We start from the raw sequence: 20,213 nt of genomic DNA on the forward strand, positions 1-20,213 counted from the left end.
TGGGCCACTGCTCATAAGTGATACAAAGAGGTCTAATATATGGCCCTTTAGTTATCAGTAAATACAAAATGAAGCCAGGGTAGAGCTGCTAAACAGGCGTGATGTCATTTGGGGCTGCTGTTGCATAAGCTGCTATTGGGAAAGATTACGAAACAAAGACCCTCGTGCTATTTAATCAAAGAGAAATATGTCTCCATCGCTTTGTAATCTGCTGAGGTGCTGTTTCTCCCTGAAGTCATATGCATACTGGAGTTTACATCAAAACATTGTTATAAAGCCATCAGGAAACTTCTCCCAAAGCGTAGACAAAGACCCTCCCTCGTGGGTTTCCTTGTATCCTGCGAGAGGAAAGAGCTTTTTAGTTAATAATGATGTAATCACATACTCTGAGGTCTAATATATTTTGTTACTCATAACATGGACTATTTGATTAAAATGTGCATTCAATGGGTGCTGAGGTTTATCGTCTGTAACTAGTGAAATGATGCGTGTTGTGTAGCTCAGTTGTTGCCCTTTGCATCAAACTTTGATCTGATCGCTTGTACTCTTGAGAACATTACTGACCTTTATATTAAATTGGGCATATTTGTTTCAATGGTGACGAAATCCTCAAGTTAATAATGATTGTCTTTGTTTTGAATTGCTTTAAGTTTGTCAATTTAAGAATCACATCTGTATTGCATTACTTAGACACTGAAAAGCTTGATCTCTCATTGGCTGCTACATTGTTGAGTGTCCTGTCATGTTAGTCCTCAGTGTTAACCTAAACTATAAATGTGTCTTGCGTAAAAATGTTTATATTACTTTTATGCCGTAACTTTCATGCTTTGCTGCGATTAAGATACCGTAGAATGAGTATTCTGGCTTAGTAAGTTTGAATATTTAACCGACCATATATCTGTGATAAATTGGACCACTTGAATTTGTTTAAAAATACACAATTTCAGATTGTACAGGGTGTCCGCGGGGTCTTAAAAAGTATTAAAAGTTGATAAATCAATTTAGCGAAAATGAAGGCTATTAAAAAGTATTAAAGGGCTTTTTCCAAGGTATTACATTTAGTAGCTTGTTTTCAATAAGTATATAAATTGTCCAAAGAGGTTGTGTTCTACAGTCTGCCTGAATGTAATCATTGCGTAGGTGTGCAGTGTGATTCTGTGTAGTTTATTGATGGCATCCCGTTGGGTTTGACGTCATCTGAACAGGACATCGCACGCTCACTGCTTGATAGCGCACGAAGGTCCGTTTACGCCGGTTGTTAAGCAACATCGTTATGGGGAAATGCAAGTTTGCGTCCAAATGGCTGGAAGATAAGGAGGAAGGACAATCAATACTGTATAGTCAATGTGAGGTAAAGTGTGTCGCCAATGTAACCGGTTAAAACTCCAAGTGGCAATGAGGTCTTAAAATGTATGGAAAGGGTCTTAAAAAAGGTCTTAAAAGGGGTTACATCTGACTTCAGGATTCCTGCATACACCCTGTTGTAGGATGGGTATTGCATTTGAATAAAGTGCTATGTTGTAATTGCATTCGTTGGAGTGCCACAGGCCTTGGTATTTGGGAGGATAATGGATTCAAGTGGGACTAGGAATTGCTTTAGTAGTGAAACTCGTCCCTTTACAACACAAACTGTCATATTTATGCAATGTTTGTGTTACAGAAAAGCAATAGGTAGGCAGAAAGAAACTCGGACTATGTTTGCATAATGAAGTGAAATACGATGTTGAGCGATGCAGGTGGAGGCTCTAGTTAATTGGGAGTCCATGCCAGGATTTGATTTCCTCTGGCATGCAACACTGCACAGCTATCTGCAAAACTTAAGTTGCTAAAAGATATCGAGAAGATGTAATCTGCTTAGAGAGAAGCAGACAATGACTTTTGGGTATTAAAGTGTAGAAAGGGGTTGTCTTAGCCACTTCCCTTCACTGGCAGAGCTGCACGCCCTTCAGAAGGAAACTTCCCCTTAGGGTCATTTCCAAAAAGCAAGGTGCATTACTGCTGACTGTAATGGACACAACAAGCAAGAGGCCAGCTATATTCCAAATTTTAGATTTATAAATGAAATTTAAAGGTGCACAAAATCAGCTCAGACACATTGAATTAGCCGTGATTATCCTGTTCATCCTGTCTTAGTGAGGATACTTTCCCCACAGCTCTTTTTCCAGGAACAGGATCTTTATTTGGTGATCTTAATCGGCACAAGGGAATTCAGGTTAAGCAATTTTTCCTTTTAGATAAATTCAGTTGCGCAATATGTGGTTATTATAGTGGGAGGGAAAGAGAAAGCAGCACTCGGGGGACGACAGGTTCTCCGGCAGTGTCCTACTTCTCACGTGGATTCACTCCAGTGTTTTATTAAAATGCATCCTGCTTCAAGCCCTGATCTTTAGCAGAAGGTCAAAAGGAGGGGGCTTCATCCACAATTGCAATGTGTTGTGGTTCACAAGCGAGACCATTTTTATATTATTTACAGTGATGAATTTTCAACGTGAGATAATATTGATGCATCCTATACTGTCATCGCTTAGTTTGCATCATGCAGGATAACTTCATCACTGCAACACTGATTCGTGACCTTTTTGATGGTGCTTCTTTTTAATTGGTGGCACTACCTTAGCTAACTGAGCTGTTTGTTTTGGGGTGATATTGGCAGTTCAAAAGCCTGATTTGGCATCTTATAAGTTGTACACTGCCAGTCCAGAACTACCGTAACCTTCATAATGATGTTTTGCCTGTGCCTGCTGCTATACCAAGTTCAGTATTTTATGATGGCAATGTTCTGTTTTCGTTTGCGTGGCTAGACTGCAGCAGTTTAACAATGTTTTATATGTTGTATTTAAATGTGTTGAATACAGAAAGGCACAACACATATGCAGCAATGTTTTTATTCCGACTTTCAAAACAACACTGTAGAAATACTTTTACCACACATTAGGGCTGCACGATATATCGTGCCGTGACGATAATTGCGGCATGCGCGATATTCACATCCCGTGGATGTGCGATTTAAAAAAAAAGAAGGGACTTTTAAGTAGGCAAATTAACTCAAACACGTCATGTTACAATTATTTTGCTGCTTGCTATAAAAGGAAAACTTGCGCGGCCGGCTCTCATGTCAGGGGTACTTGAGTGAGTGACATAGCAAACCACCAATCACAATCAAATCTCCAAAGCAAACGGACCCGGTGATTAAAGGTAAAAACACTGAATAAAGTCGTTTCATGTGTTTCTCCAGGGCAGTTCGGCGCTGCTAACCGAGCTAGCTCAGCTTGTTGCTCTGATAACTTAAGATCCAGACGTCCGTGACTAAAATCCTTCACCCGGTTAAATATAGTTAAAAAAATACCAATTGTATAGCATTAAAGTTCAAGAAATGATGGTTTGCGGGGAAAAAAAACGGTCTTTTCTTCAATTCCTGTATGTTTTCATATCGCAGGGGGGAAAAAAATCGCAATGTCAGTTTTTTCCAATATCGTGCAGCCCTACCACACATCCATTTTAAATAAAGAAGTTCCCGTTTCCTTCTCTCATAAGGTGTTAACCATACTGCCGCATGTATAATCTAAACCTTGTTTCAAATCATGTGGTCAGTAAACCAGGTCGTTTTTATAGTGCACAGAATTACTTTTTCTCACTCAGTGAGTGTAGTACAAGTCAGACTTTAGACCGCTCTCTAGCCTGGTGCTTAGCTGTTTCAACTCCATTTACACACACACTGTAACTGTGAGCACTGTGTTTCAGAGTTGGTGTTTTCAGGAATGTGTGATGAATTTCCAAGAAAAGTGTTTTTTTAAAGTCTCAGTAATGATGGAGTAATTTCAGTTTGCTGACCAATTTCATGGTCACTCATAAAATGGCTTGATTGTTGTTGTAATGCTCATGGACTTTAAACTGCTCAGTGAGTGGATTCTGAACAATACACATCATTGTTTTGTGTCTGAACCGTACAGTAGCAGTTTGCTAAATTCCTGATAAATCAAAAAGTAGTTATGCAGGTGTTGAAATAACAGGAAATACACTTGAAATAACAGTTTCCAGTTACAGTATGGAGAAGTTGTTCCAGAATTGTGAAAAACACAACTTAATAATTGTGAATGTCATTGCAAAACTGAAAGAAAAACACTTGTATTGTCCCAGCATAGTTAAAAAGACACTTTTTCCATACTGCATAATAAGCCATGCGTACCAAATTCGAAATGCATTAAAAAAACGATTGATTATGAATTTTGTTAAAAAATACAAAGTGTCATTTTAAATACCTACATTTCACGGATTAACAAATAGCAACTAAAGATATTGCTTTGAATTGTGTACTGTATGTCTGTCTTCAGTTTTAAACTCACAATGACCTTATTGCTTCAGTATAGTCAGCTGACAGCCAATATACAAACCAACGTTTCTCAATTTTCCACTAACGCACAAAAACCCATAGCAGGCTTCCAGAGCTGCATAGTGCTTTCTCTCAGTGACCCTGAGTGGTTATATGCTGTCAAAGATCTACTGTAGCATTACTGTAGTGCAGTGTCTCTCTCTAGGCCTCCACATGACAAGCATAATATTGAGTTTTATGTTCATTAGGATAGACTCTCACTGGGCCCTCGGTTTAAAAAGACCATTAAAGCATGTGTGAGTTATTCAACCCATTAGTGTTTCTCTTCCATAAAACACCCTGTACCACCCTTGCCGCCATCACACCCCAGTTCACAAACACATTAATCTGTTTTTTGTACTCAAACGCATATACAGCAGGTGGTTTAGATGCAGAGACATGGAGGACTGCTGCGGTGCATATGCTGTAGTCAGCTTAAGCTATTTCTGTTGCCCCCAGTCAGCCGGCCAAGAAGCGGCCCTGCCCATGTCGGACCAACCTGCAGGTTAATCCATCGAGGCCTTGAGTTCTTAATCATATTAAGCTCTGGATTCATTTTAAGTAGCACGTGAAAGTATGAATTCATAGTGGAGATTGGATAATCTACATATAGTTAACGAGAAAGATTCTAAATGAGCAGAAACATGCAAAGACAAAGAGGTAAAGGTAAGCTTAAATTATTCAGCAGGAGCTTGACCTTTACTGTGAATGAACCTGTATCTGCATACTACCGTTTGACATTATAGCTTACCAAGGCAAAAAGAAGTATGTAGTTCAAGAGGAAACCTGTGCTACAGCCCTCTTTTATTCATTTGTCTTCTAGATGTATGGCGGTGGCTAACACAGCTAATTCTGTATGTACATTAGCTGAAGAATAGTCGACACAAATAGATATGCTTACAGCAGTCTTCATCAATAAAGATTTTAATTACTGCTCAGAATTGCTGACCCAGTATGGTTTATGGGTTACTCTTATAGCCGCGCTGTTGGCTGGAGCAACAGTAAAAGCTCAGAAACACAGCAGGCCATGAAATATTTGATGCATGGGATTACATTTCATAGATTAAAAAGCTGTGAGAAAGAAACTGGGAAAAAGGGTGCTTCTGAAAATAGCTTGAATATTGGAAATGAGTTTAAATGGTTGGTTGTGTAAACAAATAATCTCTTAAACAAACGGTAGCTGGCTGAACATTGGAAGAAAGTAGGAGCTGTAGATATGAATATAAGTTTTGATAAAAGTTTATGGATGTTGATATGCTCACATTTAGCTAAACTGATTTTAGGTACACTGTATCGTACACCGCTATGTTATGCTACGCTGCACTATGCTATGCTATTCTTTTAGACAGGTATACAGGCAGAGATAGAAGTAGCATGTATTTAAAGGGTATATTATGTATCTAAGTGTGGACAAAAAGATTTCCTGAACTTGCAAAGACCAATTGAGCGGAGATAATGCACACATAATGAAAATAAAATAAGGGGGAAATGCAGAAGGGAAGAGGAGAGACCGACGAGGGAACACGTGTGACCGTAAACCAAGGCAAATTAATTGAGTAACATGACATCAATTTTGCTGCAATTTAATTTCCAAATTAGCCAAATTAAAAACTCATTAGATCCTGGTTTTGGATCATGTTGTGAGAACGCAATATCACTTTAACCAGTGACTGATTTTGTGCCATCATAACGATGCAGACTGCAATTTAATAACTGGAGTTAATACACGGTTCTTATTCCTGCAAGGTTATCAGTCACTTTCAGCATCATTATCGTCTAAGATGTGTCACATTGCATGTTAATTACATGCTGTATTATGAATAGATTAGCTGACAATGAATTACACACCAAGTTGAGTTCAATCGTTGAGTGGGATTTGTTATAAATGTGTATTTACAGAGGGAATAAAGAGAGATAATGAAAGAGAGCAGGGTTCATTGCAAGAGTGGAAGTCAAGAGCAGACATGAGAGAGGCTATGTTTATTAGTGGAGGAAGAGAGGGTGTAAACAAAGGAGCTAGGGACAGGGGAAAGGAGGTGATGGGAGGAGGCTATACAGGCGGATAGATAAATCGATAGATGCATGATGATACGCGGTAGAGATGCCTCTCAGCCCTAACAGCCATAGGAAAGAGAGAACCCATGACTTCTGCTTCACCCTGATACCACAGACTGAATCAACACGATACCTCTCCCCCTCTCTTCTCCTTTCTCTGGGAATTCTCTGACCCAGTTAGCTCCTCCACCAGGCAGCAGCAGCAGCAGCAGAGTTATTTTTACATATTAACAGGAGACAATACATTGTCCTCTGCTCGTCCTCCCCTCTTCCTTCTGCTCCTCTCCTCCTCCATCTTAGCTGCTCCCCTCCTTTTCTTTAGCACCATCCTGCGCTTTTCTGCCCCTTTTTCTGCATTTGTCTCAATTCACTTGGATTCTTTGTCCTCCTTCTTGGATGTGAAGGTGTATCACAACCCCTGCTTAGCTTGGTACAATAACTAGCTTGATATTATCACAATAAGTGGTCAAAGTATCACAGACAGATGCTTTCAGACAAAAGAGAGGCATATACTGTAAGTATTTCTAAAGACCTTAAGACAGGGCCTTAGATATTCATTTAAGACCTGTGAACCAAGTTACTCACCAACAATTGGGATTTGTTTTGGTGTCGTTACATTTGCTGAAATGTGGCAAAACAAAGCATGTTGGCACTACTAGAGAAAGTGCAATGAGTCAGAATTTGCAAATATCCCAATACTTTTTATCAAATACCTTGATATTAACATTTGACAATATTGTTCGGTTGACCGGTGACAGTAGACCGAGATTATTTCAATAAATAATCATTGGAGAGCCCTAAATACATTCACACTATAACAAGACCGTTGACAAGTTATACAGCACAGTGTTCATGAGAAAATACCTTTAGAGAAACATATTTCATCTGGTAAATCAGCGCCTTTGATGTATTGAAGAGAAAACACTACTTTGTGATAGAGATTATTCAAATAAAGAGAAAACATAGTCATTCATTGTGCCACTTATTGAAGCTCACCATTTCCCAACTTGCTAGAACCTCACCTTCTGGCTTCTCTCCTCTCCTCTCCTCTCCTCTCCTCTCCTCTCCTCTCATCTCCTCTCCTCTCCTCCCCAGAGAGTAAAGGGGGGAGAGTAGTTGCAGGTGTAGACAGGTCATCTATTCTCCTCCTAATGATGATGGATGGCAGGGCTGCAGAGAGGGAGTGCTGGGGGGAAAGTGGAGCGATGCAGGGAGATAAAGAAATAGCCATGTAAGAGAAGACGTTGTTTATATTTGTCTGCTGGAGGGCAGATGGTGGGAGTTTTAGTGATATGTTGATCCCCAACAGTGTGTATCATTCCTGCCATCTTCCCGGGAGCCTGAGGTACGTTCAACATGAAGAGGCTGCTCTCAAGACGCTCTTATCTACAAGACCCACATATCCCTTTATTCGCCACACACACACACACACACACACACACACACACACACACACACACACACACACACACACACACACACACACACACACACACACACACACACACACACACACACATACATACATACATACATACACACACACACACACACACACACACACACACACACACACACACACACACACACACACACACACACACACACACACACAGCTCTGTCATTCCTGCCTTTTCTCTCCTGTTTACAGAAGTAGGATATCTCTCTAGGTGCTTTTACACTTTTTCTGTCTCTTTTTTCTGACACACACACACACACACACACACACACACACACACACACACACACACACACACACACACACACACACACACACACACACACACACACACACACATACAGCTGTGTGGTGTTCTTGCAAGGTGACATCTACAGAAGTGCATCTAGAAGAACACTTCTGAACACACACACACACACACACACACACACACACACACACACACACACACACACACACACACACACACACACACACACACACACACACACAGCTCTGTCATTCCTGCCTTTTCTCTCCTGTTTACAGAAGTAGGATATCTCTCTAGGTGCTTTTACACTTTTTCTGTCTCTTTTTTCTGACACACACACACACACACACACACATACACACACACACACACACACACACACACACACACACACACACACACACACACACACACACACACACACACACACACACACACACACACGCATACAGCTGTGTGGTGTTCTTGCAAGGTGACATCTACAGAAGTGCATCTAGAAGAACACTTCTGAACACACACACACACACACACACACACACACACACACACACACACACACACACACACACACACACACACACACACACACACACACACACACACACACACACACACACACACACACACACTCCCCTTCTATACTGAATTGTGATAGTATAATATTAATATTCCATGTCATATATTTATGTATATATAATATCTTGTCAAATTCAACATGTATATTTTTTCTTTCTTTTCTTGTTTATTTCTAGTTTGGTTTTATTGTAAAATGCCTTTTATGCTGCTGCAACAAAAACAATTTCCCAAATTGGGATCTTATCTTAGCTTCAAACTGTGCTGTATCTGTATCTGTATTTTCTGGGGACAATTAATGTTCAAACAACATTCACATCATCTCCCTGTACAGATTGACAATGTTTGTCAAACAGTAAATCACTGTATATCTGGGGATTATCATATTCATAAAAGGAAAGCGTGGATGCATAGCAAACACACACACAAACAAGTACATAAAAGGATTAATCACACACTTTCTTTTTAGTACTATCGTAATTAGATCACCATCAAAAAGCAAATACATATTAGGTATGATTTATAAAAGGGCTGCTCCTAATTACCAGGATCTTTCTGACAAGCATTTCTTGTGTTTGAACAGCCTTAAGCTTACATTTATAAAGAGATGAAGCAGAAAGAAGGTGTATCAAAACCACAAACTTTTTTCGTTTCAGAAATGTGTAAGCCTAAAAGATACTTGGAAGTACTGAAAACTGGCGTCCTTTTTCTGTGAGCATAAATAACATTTGTTACTTCTTATTGATCATATAGTTCCTGGTTCCTTTTACTTTTTAGAAGTTGATAAAGCTCTGTCCACTCTATACCACTACGAGAAGAGGCAGTTTGTTGCTCTTTAGATATGGGGTAGAAGCTGAATGGGTGAAGACGCGTTGAGGCACAAGCAATCACATCCACCACACTCCGGTTATCCCCCCCTCAGCCCGGCTCACCTCTCTGCTATCTCACTGGCTCTCAGACGTCCCATTGGAGTGTGACTGTATAGTCCACAGATACAAAGTGTTAAGGGGGGGTTACCACACACACACACACACACACACACACACACACACACACACACACACACACACACACACACACACACACACACACACACACACACACACACACACACACACACACACACACACACACACACACACACACACTGGTGGAGTCTGTCTCACCCTTCCAACAGTACAGACAAGGGGGGCAGGCTGTAGCTATGGCAACCCGGAGAGAATGGAAATTATTGGGCAAAGCTTGATTTTGTTAAGAGCTGAAGCCTAGGGGCAAGACTTTGTCACTTTGTGTCATTTAGTGTGCGTGTGCTTGAGTTTGTCGACACAAGAGTAGGGGGGACTCCTCTTCCTCACCCTCCCCTTCCTGTCTGTCTGCCTCCTTCCTTTATGTTCTGTTTGAGCGGTCTTTCAGTTGTCCAGCTGTTGAACTTGTGATGGATCTGGGCGAGCACAGCATCTACTCACTGAAACACGGTCCATAAACCAGGAAAAACCCTGGGAGTTGCATCCATTGGTTGCACACACTTGCATTACTAACTGAATGAAATGAACCACTTCACTGGGGAGATACAAAGCACCCGCAGAGTAACCATGACATCAAATAGACCATACAAGCAGAAGGTGTCACTGGAAGTCAGGCATATGTTCCTATTTAGCCTTGAGAGGAGCGCTCCCAGAGGCAGTGTATGCGTCACTGAGTTCGATCAACTGTTACTGATTATCTATCTCATAGCAGCCTCGATAAGTCTGTTTTCTTACCCATTTGTTTTACTTGCATCAATTCATCGGTTGACCATTTCCTTGATTTAGCGATTAATCATTTCATAATAAATGGTAGAAAATAGGTGACACCTTAGCTTGTTTTGTCCGACCAGCAAAGATATTTCAAATGTCAACAATTCAATCAATGTCAAATAGTAAGTCTGCTGTTTATCAAGTAATTGATTCAGTTTGTCAGTTATATAACGATATACTTGAATACAGGATCTATCAATTCAACCACACAAAGGACCCTCAAGACAGGGTCCTCTGTGTATTCTGCTGCAGAATGTGTTACTGTTCAATAAGCTCTGAATGGAGACTCATTTGTGATTTTAAGGACCCATGCCTTTGTGCCGATAAACTGCTGTAACTGTATGGAAACATAGAGCGGGTCTTATTGATGTTGAACAGAAGTGTCTTTGTAGATGTCAAAACACAACTTTGGACATACTTTATTAATCCCCGTAGGGAAATTGTTTCTCTGCATTTGACCCATCCTAGTGTTAGGAGCAGTGGGCTGCCATTTTGAACAGCGCCCGGGGAGCAGTGTAGGGAACGGTGCCTTGCTCAGGGACACCTCGGTAGCACTTGGTCTTGCCGGGACTTGAACCGGTGACCTTCCAGTTGCCAAGCCAAGTCCCTATGGACTTCGCAACCACCGCCCAATAACCAATGACTGTGTGTGTGTTTGCTGACTTTGTGTGTGTTTGCTGACTTTGTGTATGAATGTATAAACTGGTAGTTGATACACTGATAAACTTTGTGTGACATACTTTGTTCGTTCAGTTTGTATTAAAGCCCTGTCTCTGTGTCTTACCAGCTCTATTGGAAGACTGAATAACTCCAACAGAATGAATGTGGCTGTCCGTGGTATACAGGCAGCCATATCCATTCTGTTAGAAAAGCTAAGGGAAAGTTGCTGCACCACTTGGCACAGATGGCATCTATGGTTTCACTTCTTTTGGCAGAACAGAGGGCAGAGGACCCTATGATCAATAGTGGAAAGATAAAATGCTGAAAAGGCATTACATTGTCTCGCTTTCTAAATTGAAATCATTCCTTTTCTAATTTGGCTTTGGGCCTTCAGAGAATTTGGAGGTTTTATTTCAATATTGAAGCTGTGTGTCCTTGATATATGGCTGCGTGCTAACAGCAGTAGCCCTCACAGACATTCTCCGTAACGTTTCTGCAGTATAGTCGTCTCATTTGTAGCCTATTTCTCGTTTGATGCGTGCACTGGAATAGATAAGTGGTTTATCCTCAAACTCAAAATGATGAACTGGTCCCGAGATAATTTCTTTCACAAGACGGGGTTATTTGATTCCTCTGAACACTTCTTTGAGGAATAAAGAAATGCAGTCGGCAGCAAATTACTCTGGAGTGGTTGCACCTGTATACGCTTAAATTGCTTTTACTGTTGGCCACACAAGAATGAAGAACAACAGGCTGCACCTGAAACTCCCTGCCACCTCTCGCTCTGTCTCCACTTCCCCCTTTTCACCTTCCTCCCACATTCCTCCCCCCCCCTCGCCTCACACTCTACCGCTTCACATTGCATTAGAAGTGTGAGAATCTAGATTTAACTGCTGTTTTGGAAGACATGCAAACATGGATTTTATGGATGTTGCATAAAAGTCAGATATTTTCGTCGCTACACCTCCCACCCCCCCGCCCTCACACTCCATCCAGCCGCAGCCCATCTCACCTTTCACCCTCTAGTTGTTTCCTGATTGGTTTCCCAAGGCTAAGTCAGTGGAGATCTATGGCCCAACCTGCTTCATACGGGAAATAGAGAAGCAATTCCAGAGCTTCCTGCTTCCTCCACCCTTGTGTGTGTGTGTGTGTGTGTGTGTGTGTGTGTGTGTGTGTGTGTGTGTGTGTGTGTGTGTGTGTGTGTGTGTGTGTGTGTGTGTGTGTGTGTGTGTGTGTGTGTGTGTGTGTGTGTGTGTGTGTGTGTGTGTGTATATGCATTATGGGTTAAGAGAGCTTTCTTCCTCTTAGTTAAGTGCTTCTCTATGTACTTCAACCTGAATGTGGTTTTACACTTTATTTCGGTCACTTTTTGAATGGTCTGCTCGCCTGCACATTGGGATAGTAAATGCACAGACTCATACTCTCACACACATTGGTGTCAGAAGCGTGTATACTAGAGCATCACTATAATGAGAATGATTCTACCGGAGATTATCTGGATTAGGATTACGTGTCATATTTTTAAATCGAGAACGAGGTTAGGCATACCCCCTTGCATCATAATTACTATTGGCGTGTATGAGAATTAAAAAGGGATTGTCATTTTAAATTGTATTCTGCAAATTGAATAGCAAAACTAATTTTGAATTAAACGGCATGGTGAATTATATTTTCTTCTGAAAGCACTTTAGCTGATCCCACTGTGAAACATCAATGTGCTTCCCATGTTGCGTCAATCTCACTCAGGCTCAAAGCTAAAGAAACTCCCAATCAGCACATTTTTCACTGACTGCTAAATTAATCAAATAATCTGATTTAACATTTTGATACAGAAATGACTAGATAACCAGCATTTTGTGATTAGCTTCAGGATTATAATTAGGCCTGGAGTTAAACCAAGAAATGTATGGTTAGTGACAACACATCGTAAAGATAATGGGTAACAGTGAGCTCGTGCAGGACACCTGAGCATTTCTTTACAGACGTGCATGTGCTACAGTTTTAGTGTAAAAAAGGTGGTAGAAGATTTTTAACATGTTCAATGATTTAAAGCCTCTTTGCTTTTTGCTCATCCACCTCTTCACACTTCATTAAGTTTATTATTATTGGCTCTACTGTAGCTGCCTGCTTCTTGTCTGGCTAATGGCTACATGGCCACACATTACACTGTGAGGGCTCAAGCTGATTAAACAGCCCCTTTGATCGTGCTCTCTCAGAGTGATTCAGGTATTGCGGAGGCACCTGCGCTCTCCCGAGAATCTGAGCATAAAACTCTGCCAACGTGAAGGTTCTCTGCCCGGCTTTCCCTCTTCGAGCTGATGGGGCTCAGAAGCAGAATGCGCAAGCCTAAATACATCGTCATATGGACAAGAACACTTGCTGTTAATGATGTCATGTGAAAACCCATGTTTTTCTGTACATGTCCATGTTTGTGTGTGGTTTAAATGATTCCCAAATGTGTGTTTTCACCTACATTTCTCCCAGCTTCCTTCATTACAAACAATGGCAGTGACACTCCTGTGCAATCTGTCACTAACAAGCTCAATTCCTTTTGGATTGTGTTTTATGCCCCGAGTCAGGTTCTTTTAACACAACTGCAGCATAAAATGATGTCTTTGTGTGTGCTCCATTGCACCACTGCTCCTCCGTCTGACACCTTGCTTCCTATTCCTCACTATCAGTAATAGTTTACAAATGAGATGTGAAGGGTCGGTAAATTGGATAATGCTGTTGGCTGAAGGTTTGGTTTTCTTTTCTTGTGAGCGCTCTATTGAGAACACGTGTCAGTCACTGGAGACTATTATCTGACAGTACGTCTCTATCATTACCTCTCTCTTTCTTTGCTCTGCTGCAGAGGGAAGAAGCAGAAACCTGTGATATGAGTTTTTTTTAATATTATCCATAAACCGATTCACCCCGCCTGTTAGAGGCTTGAAAATGAGTTCCAAGCCTAATCTACATTGCATACTTTACCTCTACCTCATACATCTGCTCGGCTTTCTGTGATATATCGCGAGATAAAGATTATCTTTATATATACAATTCAGTGTGGCTTCCTATACAGCAGTTTTGTTAGTGATCTGATTCATGTGACGAATCCATTTTGAATAATGATGATGGCATATTTGTCATTATCAATGACAGATTGCTACAACAGATTGCTGACTAACATAAATGCATGAGGATCAATCTGTGGCATGAAATGTATCTCTCTCTCCGTTCTTTTTTTAATTGTTTTTGGGTCAATTTGTTTTTGGGTCTGCTCTGAATCTACAGGCTCCTTACCTTCTTGCTTTTCTGCAAGACTGCACCAGTCATAGTTTTGGGTCACAGTCCAATAAAAAAAAAAAAAAAAAAAGTTGTTTTAAAAATGTCCTACAAAGACAATACATGCAACCACTCTCACCACCCTCCAAAATACTATTCTCACCCTCTCTTCTCACATCTTGTTTGCCAGCGGTTTGTCCAAGGTTTTTCTTAACAAAGCACACAAGACTGACAATGATATGATGAAAGGGAATCAGTCAGAGACAGTCTAGACATTATACAGAGTTAAAGAGTTGACTAGAGTTTAGCAGAAAGAGTATATAAAGACATAATATATATATATTTGATCATGGTAATGATGCTATCATGTTTTACACTTATTCCACACAGGTTTAGTTCTACAGGAAGATGTATTGTGTTGGCACTGTACGCATTGTGTTTCTAAGTCTGATTTATGTGTCAGAGTTGTGAATAGACTTGCAATCAGAATGGGACTGGGAACCAGTTTGTCTTGAAGGACCATGACATTTCATCCATTACACCAACCAACACCCATCTCAGCTATGCTCTGTTATACAAGGTGTGACAACACAAAGCAAATACTGTAGATTTGTTCTACTTTGATTTTCTTGGCTGTGTGACTGTGTCCTATTTGTAGGAGGGTGCACCGCCACTGTGCACTTTCCAGAAAGTAGAATGTGAAAAAAGATTCAAAAGTGAGGCAGCCTGTACCTCACAAGTTGTTCTAAAGTTTTACTGTAGCTTGGTTTAAAGGTGGGGTAGGTAAGTTTGAGAAACCGGCTCGATACACTTTTTGTTATATTCCATGGAATGCTCTTAACATCCCGATAGCAATGAATATCTGAAGTGCTTTGACAAAAAATCCATACAAAAATTTCATCTGTGGAAGCCGTAGCGCTGTAAAAAGCATGACCAATCATTTTAGCCGGCCCGGCTAATTTTGGGGACAAGCTAATTGGCAGCTTTTCTCCAAGCCAAACACGTCCCACGGGAATACACTGCAGCATTCTCTCAAATGTTGTGATGCAATGCTCTTTGTGACAGACTTACTCTCTATAATCCGTCTGCACGGGAAGCAAAATATGGAAATGGGATTGATGTTGCATGCTTGAATTTATGTAGACGCAAATAGGAAAGGGAGGGCCCACTTCCTCTGCAGGGGTAGGGTCTCAATGTTCTGGTCATTGAGTCTTTGTACACTGCGTTTCAGTGTCTGATTCTTCTCATGATCTCTTCCTTACTTCTGTCCGTGCTTCCTTTTCCAACAATATTTATTATTTGCTAGCCCCTTGATCCCTACGTCCTGTTCGCTCTGCCCTCACTTGTTCTCCGCTGCTCCATCTGGTGATGTTTTCAGGAAGGAGAGGAACACTTATACAAAAATGAGGGTCAGCTATAAGTGAATCAGTTATACCTCAAGGCAAACATAATGACTCTTATCGCAAACAGATTAAACAACGCACTTGCCTGACGGAGGTCTCTGAACCTCTTGTCTTTTAGTGTCTGTTTTCTCTTGGATAACAGTGGAGTGTGTCTGTGTGTGCACATGCTTTTGTTAGTATGAGTGCCATGTGCGCAGTCAATTATTTGCATTTAGAACACAAGCCTATCCTTTATCGCACCTCATTTTGTCGTAATTTGGTCATCGTGTGCCTGAAGTCAAGCCGAACATGATCCTTAAATGCTGTCACGCGAATGGGGACTGACCTCTGACCTTTTCGTCTTCTCAGGTACTGAACCCTGCCTGCTCTGACACCGCGACTCCAGACAGACACAGAGGCTGAAAGAGAAGTGGGCAGATAAAGCCATTGGAGGACAGAGGGAGGTGAGTGAAAAGAATAACTTGTATATTTATATTTCTGCATGCTGTATCTGGGCTGCTGTTGGAGGGTCTTCTTTACAGAGCAGCCAAATCAACCAGAAAAATCTACGACTTCGTTTTTTTGTAAAATCCAAATCTATTGGCTCTCATACCCTGCTATTCGCTCACTATTCGATCTGCTCACTTGCATGTATCTCTGCCTTTCCTTTCAGTCCATCTGAATAAAACATGAACCTTCTGTGGTCTTCCCTCAGTTTTACAGACGTGCGCTGACGATGCATTTAGGTTACAACCATCTTTTGATCACAGCTGGTCAGGAGCGGTGGTCCGAGCGGTTGATGAGTTCACTCTCTGCTTTCCTTAAGTGTCTGCTTGTGACTGTTAAGTCGTTTTTATGCAATTCGCCCAGCAGCTTTCCACACTGTCATCTCAGCGGGATTGTTTTGTGTAAATAATGAATTGCTGTCGAGGTTTAAGTGGATCGCTAGTGAGATGGAACCAGGCAGAAAAGCTCCTCAGTGTGCCTGACGCAAGTACAACATGTCTGCTGCTGCTGCTCAGCGGCTCTCTGGGTTGTCTGAGGTCACCTGTTGGTGTCAACGCTCATTTGTTAGTTATTGGATGACATTTAGAATACAAATAATATAGAATCATTAAAACAACTTTAAAGAAGATATTTTAGCTGGCCAGGATGGCTGGTTTAGCTGGTGGCCGGTAAAGTGTCCAACACCCCTCTAAACCAGCCATCCATTCCAGACTAATATCTACTGGCTGCTCAGGTTGGTCAATTGGTCTATGTGTGTTTTATATATATTCTGATATTTGAGCATTTTCACGTTTACATTATTTACTGTCAGTAGCAGCAGCTGTATAGATTTGTAAAGTTTCATGTTTTATTGCAGCTACAATTAAGAACACGTTGCTTCCTGCTTCCACTCATCACACACACACGATTGAGGACAGTTTACCGTTACTCAGCAGCATAAACAAAACAAGGCATTGCAAATAATAACAAATTAAAAAAGTAGAAATAAACAATTCTCAAATATAAACATCTCAAAATAGAAAGTAAGAGAGTAAGATATATAATATACATTTTGTATAAGTAATAAGCCAAACAGTGTAGGGTTACTCCACACAGTGTACAACTTATGTGTTTTCCCAGCAAGAAATATTCTCACTTTCAAACAGAAACATAGCCCCCCCCCCTTCCTTCTATCGCCTCTCTTCTTTTAGTCACACTTTTTTTTAAACTGTTGCCTTTTCAACTCTCATTTTTTTATTTATTTGTCTGCCTCTTTCTTTATCTTACTCAGCCCTGTATCACTGAATGTCTTTGTCTTTTTATTCATTCGTTCTGCTTTCTCTTCCTGTGTGTCATTCCTTCTCTCTTTCTTGCCCCTTAGCCGCAGTGTCCTTGAGAAAGCAGTGACTTTGCCAGTGAGCGCAGCAGAGCGCATCTCTCTCTCTCTCTCTCTCTCTCTCTCTCTCTCTCTCTCTCTCTCTATATCTTTCTCTCTCTCTCTCTCCCTCTCGTGCTCACACACTCTCTCACTGACGTTCACTCAATCCCCTGAACACACACACACATACACACTTTGTAGGTCCATGACAACACTGTCAAGCAGAACCAGCCCTTACAAGTCTCTTTCCTTTAGTCGCCATAAATAATTCAACACCAGTAGCATTTGCTGTAGGTTATGCAAATATTGACAAACCTATTGCAGAGAACAACAGAGACACTCCTGTGTGGAGCAAAATGTCCGCCACTCACTGTTTTCGGAAAAAGTTAAAATCATAAACAAACAGCTGATATAAGGGAGTAACAATGGAGAAGTATTGGCACTTTTCAAATAAATGAAAAGCAGTTCTCAATTAGGTAAAGAAATATTTGTATTTATTCATTATTGTGGCTGCTTATCAATCAGACCCTTACAATGACAAGCTGTAACTTGAAAGATGACACTGTGTCCACTAAAAAAAAAAAAACGTCATTTGAGATTTCAATGAAATTCACTCGTAAGAAAACAGGATTTTATGCACAACTTCGATTACTCTTCCCTCACGGTTTGTTACAGAATTCGGACAAATTGCCTTCAGGTGATACCGCAGTTTGCCTGCCAGCACGGAAACACGATCGCTGTGTGCCCTCCTCCTCCTCATTAAAGGTGCCCTCCACTAATCTTAGATCATGACGGCCCATTGTCACAGTTTTCCGTAGCTTTTGAAATATAGATGGAGTCTGATTGTCTGGTTGTAAGATGAGACGTTATAATCGCTCGATGCTGTTTGTTCTCATTGGTCTCTGTTTTCCATCGGAGCTCGTCACTGCTTTCCCTGCAGTCTTACGTGTTTTCTGTTGGTGATCAAGTATCTCTTGGTTACGAAGCTGCAATGCTATAAAAGGGAGATGTGTTTTTGTGACTGCGCCTGAATGTGTAGCTTAGATGACAGTTGGGTTTAGAGGATATACTTTTTTATATCTCTCTGTCTGTGTGTGCGTGTGTGTGTGTCTCACTCTTCCTTATGGTTGTCCCACGTTCAGCTGAAAATGCTCCCGTAGCCATGGCGACCAATCCCAAGGGGAAAAGTTGATGCTGAATATCTTTCTCACTCTCTTCTTCCTCCTTTGTCTCATGCTGCCTTGTTTCAATCTAATGCGTTCCACACACACACACACACACACACACACACACACACACACACACACACACACACACACACACACACACACACACACACACACACACACACACACACACACACACACACACTAGCTTGCTTGGATATAGCAGCGGATATAGTGTTTTGGTTCATTTGGCACCAAGTTCAATTTAACACTTAAGTAAAAAGTGACCTTATTGCTGAGAAAGACTAAGCCCCAGGACAGAGTTGAGTTTTATTTTCCTGTCTTTTCTCTACGGTTCATTTCTTTCTTGCTTGTTAGCAACTATGGCTGTTACAGTTGAACCCTAGGACATTTTAGCAGAAGGAATATAAAGGGAGGAGGCAGGATCTTGAAGAAGAGAGTGTTGTAGAAACAGAGTGAGCTGTCACACCTCAGAAAAGTGTCATGACGCATACAGTTTGCGAGATGGCGATGTTGGTTTCTATGAGGTGTTTGTGTTTCCTCTGACGGTATATTTTTAAACATGGTGCTTATTGATTTGCATCCAGTAACCATCCAAACAAATGTTTGTGTGCTATTTTATCCCCAAATCGACTTTCTCTTGTAATCAAACCTTCATTATTATAAAAAAAAGGGTTTACAGTGATTTCAATTATGTTTTTTGGTAAATCTTAATCTGTGGTTTCAATGGAGGTGGCCTTGGAAAAGACTGGGGATTTCAGAAGTGCAGGAAATATTTATGCTTAATTTAGTATCAATGAATTTAGATGAATCTATTAATGAGACCTGCTCCTATGGCCAGGTAAAGTTTGATTTAATATTAATTAAAAAAGCGTTTGTTATAAAGTGAGAAAAAGACAGTAATGATGAATGTAGTCGTGGTTCCTCAGGCTGTCTTCTTCTCTTCACCCCTTTCTTTCCTTACTCTCACTCTTTCTCCCTTCACACCCTCACCCTTGTTCATTCAACCCTCCCCTTCCTTCCTGCCTTTACGTCCCCACCTTTTTACATTTTTCTCCTTCTCAGTTTCCCTCTTTTATTTCGCCCACTGCTGATTCTATTCTTGACTATTTCACCATGTTTCTTTAGCCTTTCATGTCCTACCTTATGGCTCCATTATTCTTATCTCAATCAGCCACATCCTGCCATTCAACCCTTTTCACCGTTTCTCATTCCTTTTATGTCATCCTGATTTCTATCTCCCTAATCTCTCACCCTCCACCCCCACCACACCACATCATATTGCACTTATCTCCCTCTTTTCCCCACATACTGTAAACCTTTTTACATCTCCCTCATTCTGGTCATTTCT

General features: G+C 40.9%; 1 long non-coding RNA gene across 1 annotated transcript in view; it reads left to right on the forward strand.

Moving 5' to 3' along the window:
* The window catches only part of LOC117456692 (uncharacterized), a 45,727-nt gene that overhangs the window by 11,991 nt on the left and 13,523 nt on the right, over positions 1-20,213 (forward strand). The window contains exon 2 of the long non-coding RNA XR_004553269.1: positions 16,181-16,275. This is a non-coding gene — a long non-coding RNA (uncharacterized lncRNA). The remainder of the gene's footprint in view (positions 1-16,180; positions 16,276-20,213) is intronic.

The sequence above is a fragment of the Pseudochaenichthys georgianus genome, chromosome 12, assembly GCF_902827115.2.
Source record: "Pseudochaenichthys georgianus chromosome 12, fPseGeo1.2, whole genome shotgun sequence".
In the NCBI taxonomy this organism is placed as follows: Eukaryota; Metazoa; Chordata; class Actinopteri; order Perciformes; family Channichthyidae; genus Pseudochaenichthys; species Pseudochaenichthys georgianus.